Here is a 9,817-nt window from a genome sequence, read left to right as displayed (position 1 = left end):
GCTGCTTTTGGGAGCGGACGGCGCTGTTTGCTTCAGATGCACCTTGACTGACTAATTCCATATAAGAGTCAGCTGCCCGGTCAGTGACTATCCTGGTAACATCAGGCGTGTGTACACATCCGCTGGCGGGCTCACCATTACTGGTGTCAATGAGGCGGATGTGCGGGAGTGGGCGCCGTCTGTGTATGGCAGCCTGCCCGCAGTCCGTCTCTACACCTTTTTTAATTTTATTTTATTTTAAGTCCTGTTAAAAAATGTTAGTGGAGGTCTTCTATGTGGGGGGTGGGGGTGGGGAAGGGGGAAACTTTATTTCTTAGTCACCTACCTGGTCGGAGAGGCAGCATCCCTCCGGGACCGGGGCACTCGTAGCCCTCAGGCCGCGCCGGTTGGAGCTCCGACCCCGGCAAACTCGAACCCTGGCTCTGCGGCGCTCCAAATCCAGCGCCGCCCGCGGCCGGACGCCCGCAGCCCCAGCTCCGCGATGTTTGGATCGACGGCCACAGCGCTCCGGAGCTTACCGCACGGCAACCCGGTAAGGCATCGCCCGCTCCGTGTTGGTATCCCAGCGCTGCACCACCGCCGCCGAAGCTGTAGTTCCGGCCGGTCCCGACAGGAAACGCCTCTCCATTCTCGATGGTAGGCCGCGAGGACGGGGCGATTGAATGGCAGAGTAGACTCGATGGGCTGAAAGGCCTAATTCTCCTCCTATGACTTATGAAGAGCAAATAAAGCAATTTAACATTATGACAAAAAGATGCTAGGGTAGATAAAATAATGCTAGATCAATGAGGTGGGTTTTAAGGACAATACAAAGGGTTTCCTCTGGATGCCCCAGTTTCCGCTCCATCCCAAAGGCCTATTGGTTTCTAAGTTAGTTGGCCAAAGTTAATTGCTCTTAATGTGGAGGGAATGGATGAGAAAGTGAGATAACATTGAACTGGTATGAATGGAGATCAAAGGTCGGTGTGGGTTTACTGGGCCGAAGGACCTGTTTCCATGCTGTAGCTCTAAACTAAACCAAACTAGACTGCCTTGAAGGAGATAAAGGGTCAGATAGGTTGAGAGAAAGAATTACTGAACTTGAAGCCGTGGCAGACGCAGCATTGATGGAACAATTACATTCAAGGATGTTTAAGCTGCATTGGAAGAGCATAGATATCCTGGAAAATTGGAGGGCAGGAGGTGAGAGCAATGAAGAGGTAAGAAATCAAACCATTGCTTAACTAGGAATTGTGATTGATTAGCAGCACTGGGATCATGGGTGAATGGAATAGTACATAGTAGGCATGGGTAGCAAAATTCTGTTTATGCAGAATGGAATGAGGGAGGGCGGCCAAGGGTGGCTGTGGTAATCAAACCTAAAACAAAATATGGAAGATTAACTTGCAATGGTGGATTAGTTTAGGCAGCAATGGAGATAAGCAATGTTATAGGGGGTAGAAATTGCGATTCTTAGAAATGGTACATAAATGTGGGCTAGAGATCATTGCAGAATTATGAATGGTTTGTTTCATTGTCAGAAATACTTTTCTTCTTCCCAATACAATATTCTGCTCATCCAATACTGCATGTCTGACAAGCATTCTGGCAATTTAAAGTCAATAGTGGGGAGGGGGTGGGGGGGGGGGGGTCAAGAGAAGTCATATGGGAAGAAGTAGAGTATCATCAGCATGGGTGTGAAAACAAATGATATGTTTTTTGGATGTTATCGAGTATGTTTACTGATGTGGCTGAGAATAGGAGAGGTTGAGGGAGAGATTCCTGGAGGACAATAAGTGTAGGGACTGAGCTGTTGGAAGAGAAGACATTGGAAGTAGGAACCATGTGAGTGCATTTCTACCCAGTTGCTGGAGATGATTGGAAGTGTATGGTGTGTTAGGCTGAGTTCAATGAAGAACATTAGATTATTGTTATTGCAATCACAAGCAGGGTGTTACTTTGATGACAAAGATTTTGAAGTAGGATCTCCAAGTTATGTGAATATGGGATGTCATGCATTCAAGGAGGTTGGAGAAAGAACATTAATGATCAGGGATTGAGAGCCTAAAAGTCAGCTTTTTGAGAAAAGGATGAAGTTGAGAGATGGGATTTGATAAGATGCCACAAATGAGGCTGCTAAACAAGATAGGAGCCCGTGATATTAGAGGCAATGTATTATAAAGCTAGAACAATGGCTGACTGGCAGAAGCCAAAGAATGTGAATAAAGGAGGTATTTTTGGTGACTAGTTGTGTTCCATATGGGCTGATGTTGGGTCTGCTACTTTTCACATTATATCTTAATGATTTGGATGATGGAATTGATGACTCTGTGGCCAAGTTTACAGATGATATGAAGATACATGGAGGGGCAAATAGTGTTGAGGAAGCAGGGAGACTACAGAAGACAGATTGGGAGAGTGGACTGAGAATTGTTATATGGTTATATGGTTATAAGTGGCAAATGGAATACAGTGTAGTAAAGTGTACGATGATGCATTTGGAAGAAGGAATGAATGTGTACACTGTTTTCTGGAGAGATGATTCAGAAATCGGAAGTACAAAGGGACTTACGAGTGCTGATGCAGGATTCACAAAAGGTTTATTTGCAGGTTAAGTCAGCAGTATGGAAAGCAAATTAAGGAATAAAGGTGTAGACTACATTCTGGGGAGATGATTCAGAAATTGGAAGTGCAAAGAGATTTGGGAATGCAGGTGCAGGAATCCCAAAAGGTTCATTTGCAGATTGAGTTGGTAGTACAGAAGCAAATTCAACATTAGCATTAATTCGAGACGCATAGAATATAAAAACAATAATCGAATACTGAGGTTTTATAAGGCACTGATTAAGTCACATTTGGAATATTGTGAGCAGTTTTTGGCCTCGTATCTGAGGAAGAATGTGTTGCTGTTGGAGAGGGTCCAGCGGAGGCTTACGAGAATGATCCCAGGGATGATTAGGTGAACATATGAGACATTTAATGGCTCCGGGTCTATACTTGCAGGAGTTGGGGGATCCCATTGAAATTTATCGAATAATGAAAGACCCAGAAAGAGTGGACGTGGAAAGGACGTTTCCAGTAGTGGGAGAGTCGAGGACCAGAAGGAACTGCTTCCGAATAAAAGGATGTTGATAGGATGTTGATTGATAGGTTCTTAATGAGTAAGGGCATCAAAGATTACAGGGAGAAGGCAGGAGAATGTGGTTGAGTGGGGAAAATAGATCAGCTATGATTGAATGGTGGAACAGACTCGAATGGGCCAAATGGCCTAATTCTGCTCTTATGTTTTATAGTGCATGGTCTTATTTAGGGGACATGACAAAATGGGCAATTAAAATACTTTGCAAGTTATGGGCAGTAATTAACAAATATACTGACATGAGATTTTTCAAGAAGTCACCCTTTTTTCTATTATATCTGGTAGACTTGGTTTAATCTTGTACATTTCATATACATATTGATCACACACAAATAAGTACTTCTGCCAGCTCACATATGCCAGTTCTTGGAGCATTCCCATTGGTTCAATTTCCTCATATATATCTCAGTAACATATTCCTTTTCACATTAACTCCTGATTTGCCTGTTGCACAGCATGTGAAGATATTGAAGAACATTGAAGGAGGTGGCGGGAAACATATGCAGTTACATGGAGAACAGATAGCATCCAAGATCAAGATAAAACTTGTTTCACTGGAGCTGTGGCTGGCAATCAGCACAATAACTGTTATACTGCTGTGCTGCCCATAAACTGCAACGTTAAAGTATAATTTAAGATTTATTTCCAAAAAAGCTGGGATAACTTCCTTCCCATGTTTAATTGTGTATATTACTGGCAACAAAGTTTAATTACTAAAAAGATTTATTGCTGCAATAAAATATCCCAATGAGGTTATCAATAGAGCAATTGAAAGCAGACAGTACAAAGCCACATGTACGTCCTCAACAGGAAATTGTTTTTTTTTTAGTTTTGTATCAGACAATCCGTTGACGTATTGAGTCAACCAACGGAAGAAGTATAGTTTCCACAGCACTGTTTAATCATTTAAATCGTCAAAGTTAGAAGCTAACATTTTTTCAAAATTATGTTAAATAAAAATGCAAGATTAAACAAATTGTAAAAAAAATTGCAAATGTTTTTTTGTAATGACCTTATGCATTCTTAATTTAGGAATTAATATTGCACAAATTGTCCATGAGGTTTGCTTCCAAACAGATTGTTTCATTTTCATTTGACTGAATAGATAAAGGGACAGAAGCAGCCCTTTCCACCTGCAGAGTTTGTTCAGCCATTCAATTAGATCTTGGCTGGACTGTAACCTCAATTACATTTACCTACTTTAGCATTGACAATCGACCAAATAAAAATCTAATTATTTCTTGATCCTTGATCAAATTGTTTCATCAACCATACATTTTTAAGGGATTGAATTTATATTTTTATTAGCTATGCAAAAAAAGTTTCCTGATTTTCTTTCAAATTTCAATTTCAAGATTATTATCTTTTATTCTTGATGTTCCAAACGCTGCAACTAGTGTATTGGGGTAGTTACACTGTTGGGTTTAAAACAATTTTTTTTAATACTTCTCATTCTGCTGCCCTAGTATGATGTAGGTATGTTGCAAAGCCTACCTGAAGCGTCGCTGAAAATCTGTCGCTGCGGGTGTGCGCGATTTTGGCGCCGTTTAGAGGGGGGCGGGTTTAAAACGCGATTTTCTCTAGGCTGTTCAAATCGAAGATGTTCAGCCTAGTTAATTATTAACGAAAAATCGCTGGAAGACCCCGTCGCAAAAGCTATTATTAGTTTTAAAGGCCTCGTATAATAGTTATAGTAGTTTAAAAATCAATCTCTAAACCCGCGACCACCAGCAACCGCAGGGTCTCATAAAGCAAATAATAGAAGGTAAGCTGTATATTTTTACATTAAAAAGGGCTTCTAAAGATCCCTTTATACAAAGTTTTTAATATTGCGAGTAGCTCATTTTGGGCCCATTATATCCCGCAATATTTTTCTCGGCATTTGGGGCACAAATCTACCGCAATGTGAACGTTCTAAACCAGCGCGTTCACAGGAACCCACTGGAAAGCTGATTTAAATGGGCATTTATTTACAGCAATTGAACACTAAATTCCTTCCATTTGGTCTATAAATTAATGTAAATGAGATTTAAAAATCATGTTTTATTGTGAATTATTTGTGAATATTATTTGGACATTTAGGCTATTTAAAAATGTTAATCATTTATTAAGAAATGGATAGATGTTTAGATCTAGTAATTGAAGTCTGAAATTAGCTACAATTAGGTAACTAACTAATTATATGCTTTTAATTTCAGGTCATCCAAGTAAGATTATTTTATATTTGTTTCAGAATGCTTCAATCTATGATAACTGAAAATTTCATTCAGTTCTCTTAATTTTTAAGAAAGTTATGGGCTTTTGACTGTTCACGATCACAGCTTTTTTGTTATGTCCATAGAAAATCAATAGGGAACAAGATGCTCATTTCCCAGCATGAAAATGGCCATAACTTTTTAAATACTTGAGATATGAAAGTGAATTGGGTGTCAAATTAAACTTATTTTTATGCTTTATCTGATGGGATAAATTGTAGACTTGATTTTTAAAATCTCAAAATTTTGTAACATTGCTATATGATGTTGGTGAATCTGCATTATACCTTCAGAACAACTAGATGATTGATTTGAGAAAACAGAATGCACATTAATATATATTTTATCAGCCAAGTGCAGTCAAGGTCACATTACAGTAAAGGGGAGAAAACAAAAAGATTTCTACATACTTCATACCAAACAGTGATCCTTGAACCCTGATCTGTTCAAATTGTTGCCTCATTTCCTGGCCTTGAAAATCTGTAGAGCAGAGAGGTGTTCTCCTGATCCTCACTGCATTTGTATTCAGAAAATAATCAGTGCCAAAAGAATCAAATTTTAAATGTTTTTAATTGTTACATTTTTAGTGTGTTTGTGTGTTCTTTATCATTGTACCGCTACTGACAAATTCGTTTCACTTGCACTTTATGTGCAATGTGACCAATAAAACCGTATTGTATTGTATTGTATTGTATCAGAGGCATGATTTTTTGGGAGCACTGTTAATCTTTCACTATCTTGCACAGGTAATTTCTGTTTAACCATGCTAAAATTGGAGCAATGAGTGAGTAGGGGAAATATATCAATGTATTTTTCCAAAAATCAAATATATGTTGTCCTATTGTCAGTAATCAGGAGTCAGTGTCCAACCTGGCCCAAAGGTGGGAAGTAAAACGTGCTCGGTCAATACTCATAGTCATACAGTCATCCATCGGCCCACCCATTCTGCTAACCAAGATGCCCTATCTAAGCTGGTCCCCTTTGCCCGTGTTTAGTTCATATCCATTTACTTATCCCAATGTCTTTTAAATGGTGTTATTTTACCTGTCGCACCAATTCATCTGGCAGCTTGTTTCATTATAGGCACCACCCTCTGTGTGAAAAGGTTGTCCCTCAGGTTCCTATTAAATCTTTCAACTCTCACCTTAAACCTATGCCCTCCAGTTCTTAATGTGGCAAAACTACATTCTGGGCAGTACATTTATGAACTAATACAACAGAGATTTAAAAGTTTGGGTCGAATATTTAATCAAATTGTCCGTTTTCTACAATTTTTTAGATTGACTTTAATTGGCTTCTGAATCTTCCAAAGTACAAACATATCTGATCTTCTGAAAAATAGTTCAGGATGTGTTTTCCTCACATTTTCTTCAGTATAATTGTCAGAGAAATTGAACAGGATTCGCATTATTCCCTTTATCATGTAATCTTAATCATGTTTTGTCTTTCTGCTGACTGGTTAGCACGCAATAAAAGCTTTCCTTAAAGCCTCGGTCAGTACACGTGACAATAAACTAAACTCAGGATTTTCATTTATTTAACATCTTTTACATAGCATTAAGGACATTCTGGTGCACTTTATACATTGGTTGCAACTTTGAAGAGCAGTCACAATTATTTTTCAGCAATTTTTACATTTTGCATATTATCACAGACCTCAAAAGAACATAGGAACAAAGAAAATAAAACTGCATACCCCATTATATGTTTAGTTTATAATAATGACAATATCTCAGGTGCTTGAACAGAAGGACAAACACAGCATGCTGTCAAAAACAGATGATGAACTTGTGAAAATGCAATGAAGTGCTCTGGTCCTGTGCAGGATTTGTACTGCACTCTCTGTCCTCTTGTTAATCAGTTTGGAGATGACAAGTCACCACTGTAACTGACTTGCGGTTTCCAGTATGGCGTGGGAGAAAGTAAAAATTAAGGGTTTAAATACCTATTGTTCTGCTTGTGGATAAAGTGCTGAACAACTTGAGTGACTGATCAAAGTGGTAAAGGAGTATATGAGATGGCACTGAGAGCTTCAGGCCCATGCATTGGAAGCACACACAAGCAAAGCAAAATACAGCAGAAAGGGTGCACCACCTCTCAAAGTAAACAGCCCCTGTTTGTCTGCACCTCTAGTTTCACATGCGGCTGAGTTTGCGGGTCCAACATAGGCCTCATCACCCATCCCAACCCACTCATCCGGAGTGTAAACACGTCAGCCTTGATCCCTTGCCTATGAAGTGGAGGGATGATCCATCTGGCATGCTCCCTTTGGCATGATCCCAGATTTTATGCCAGGACTCAAAGTAAACTGATAGAATTATTTCTTATGAACATCTAAATATTACTTGTGCTGTTGCCTGGGTTGAATGGCAGAATGACTAATATGTATTAATATGTCACTGCAGTTTCACACAGCTCAAAATTGAGAAATAAACTAAAACCTCTGTCATAATAAAAGGAGGAAATGCTGGAGATACATAGCAGGTCAGATAAAAAGGAAGGAGAATGGAGAGAGGCAACATCTACAGTATTTAGCTTTTCAATTTAAGCCTCTGTTGCTTATGCAATGCTATGAATTGATATTGTTTAAAATTCTGATGAAATTATTTATATTTTAGATGACAAACTCATGACAATGACTCGCTTATTGAACAAAACAGTTTTCAGAAAACTGAACAGAGAATCGATTATTTTAGAATGAGAGAGTCTGATAGAGTATGTTACCATTTGTAACTTGTTCATTGTGCGGGCAATATACTGATTTTGAAGTACATGTTCAAGTTATTTATAACTTTAATTTAGATGCAGGGGATTACTAAACATTGGATTTTAATCTTGAGCAAGGAAAATGATTCTTATGATTTCGCACTCACATTCAGTTGTTTGATTTGAGTGCCCTCTACTGTTGGAGTGCACAAATAGAATTGATTTGACAGTCCAAGTGGAAATGAGCAAATGAAGATAACTACAATGACCTTCAATGCAACAATGACTTTTAATGAAAAAGTCTACAGATGCAGTATTTGTAATTTTCTACCTTCTCTCTCTTCTTATCATGTAAAGATATTATTTCCAGAATACTCATTACATGGTTTTTATTGGTAAAATTGTCTCAACGACTTTTTATTGATACACGCATTGTTAGAACTATTACTACTGGCTTGCTAATGGTAAGAATGTAGCGGGAATAAAGTTACAGTTTGTGATAAAATATATTTCCATTGCTGTTAATAGCCCACATCGTCAAATGGGTGTCCAGTTTTAAACTGTTAGATCTGCTCTGCTTCTTTTTAGTTTGGCACAACATTGATGTCGCACATAATGTACATAACTCCCCCTTGATGTCGTACATGTCAGACCATGTTCTTGATATGAAGATGATTATTGTGCATAGGTCATTCCTACCAATACAGTTATGAACAGTTACAACAGACAGATTGATAAAAGCAAGGTCCTTCCTTTGGTAGACAAATAGTGTTTGAGTAACTCAGCGGGTCAGGCAGTATCTCTGAAGAAAAAGGATGGGTGATGTTTCAGGTCTGAAGGGTCTCGAGCCAAAACATCACCCACCCTTTTTCTCCCGAGATGCTGCCTGACCCGCTGAGTTATTTTGTGTCTATCCACAGTATATACCAGAATCTGCAGTTCCTTTCTACACATTCTTCCTTGGTTTGGTTCTCTCACTGCTTGTTACACCACGTGAAGGCAGCTATATCTTTGTGTTCCTTCAATAAGCATGTCATTCTCATGAGTTTATGTCATCTAAAATATAAATAATTTCATCAGGATTTTAAACAATGTCAGTTCATAGCATTGCATTAGCAACAGAGGCTTAAATCGAAAAGCTAAATGCTGTAGATGTTACAAAACTGACAGATGCCTCTCTCCATTCTCTTTCCTCTCTATCTGACCTGCTATGTACCTATATATATCGTTGGCCTTGAGAACTCATTTTTTTTCAACCAGAGCGTGTTATGCATAGCTTCCAGTTTTCCAGAGTTTGTCGCCCTCTCTTTTCTTCCTAATGGTGTACAGTGTGGAGTATCACTGATTCAACAACTCAGGGTGAGTAGTGGTTGTTAATCAGCAACAGGCATCATTCCAATGTTCGAGTGCAGAGTCGATGTCTCAGAGTCATGTCTGACTATGTGTTACAGTGTTATTACTTCAGGTGAGTTTATTCTCTTGATGGTGCATGAGAAGCCCAATGCTCCTAATTGAAAAGTGTAGAACATTGATGAAAGATGCAGTGTAGTTATAATTCTGTCATACTGTTGAATGACTAGGCTATGTTTTAGTTTTAGAGATACAGTGTGGAAACTGGACCTTTGGCCCACCGAGTGCACGCTGACCATCGATCACCCGTATGATAGTTCTAGGTCCAACACACTAGGGGCAATTTACAGAGGTCAATTAACCTACAAACCTGTATGTCTTTGAAATG

The sequence above is a fragment of the Amblyraja radiata genome, chromosome 1 (genome assembly GCF_010909765.2).
Source record: "Amblyraja radiata isolate CabotCenter1 chromosome 1, sAmbRad1.1.pri, whole genome shotgun sequence".
Lineage (NCBI taxonomy): Eukaryota > Metazoa > Chordata > Chondrichthyes > Rajiformes > Rajidae > Amblyraja > Amblyraja radiata.
This window is presented reverse-complemented; position numbering follows the sequence as displayed.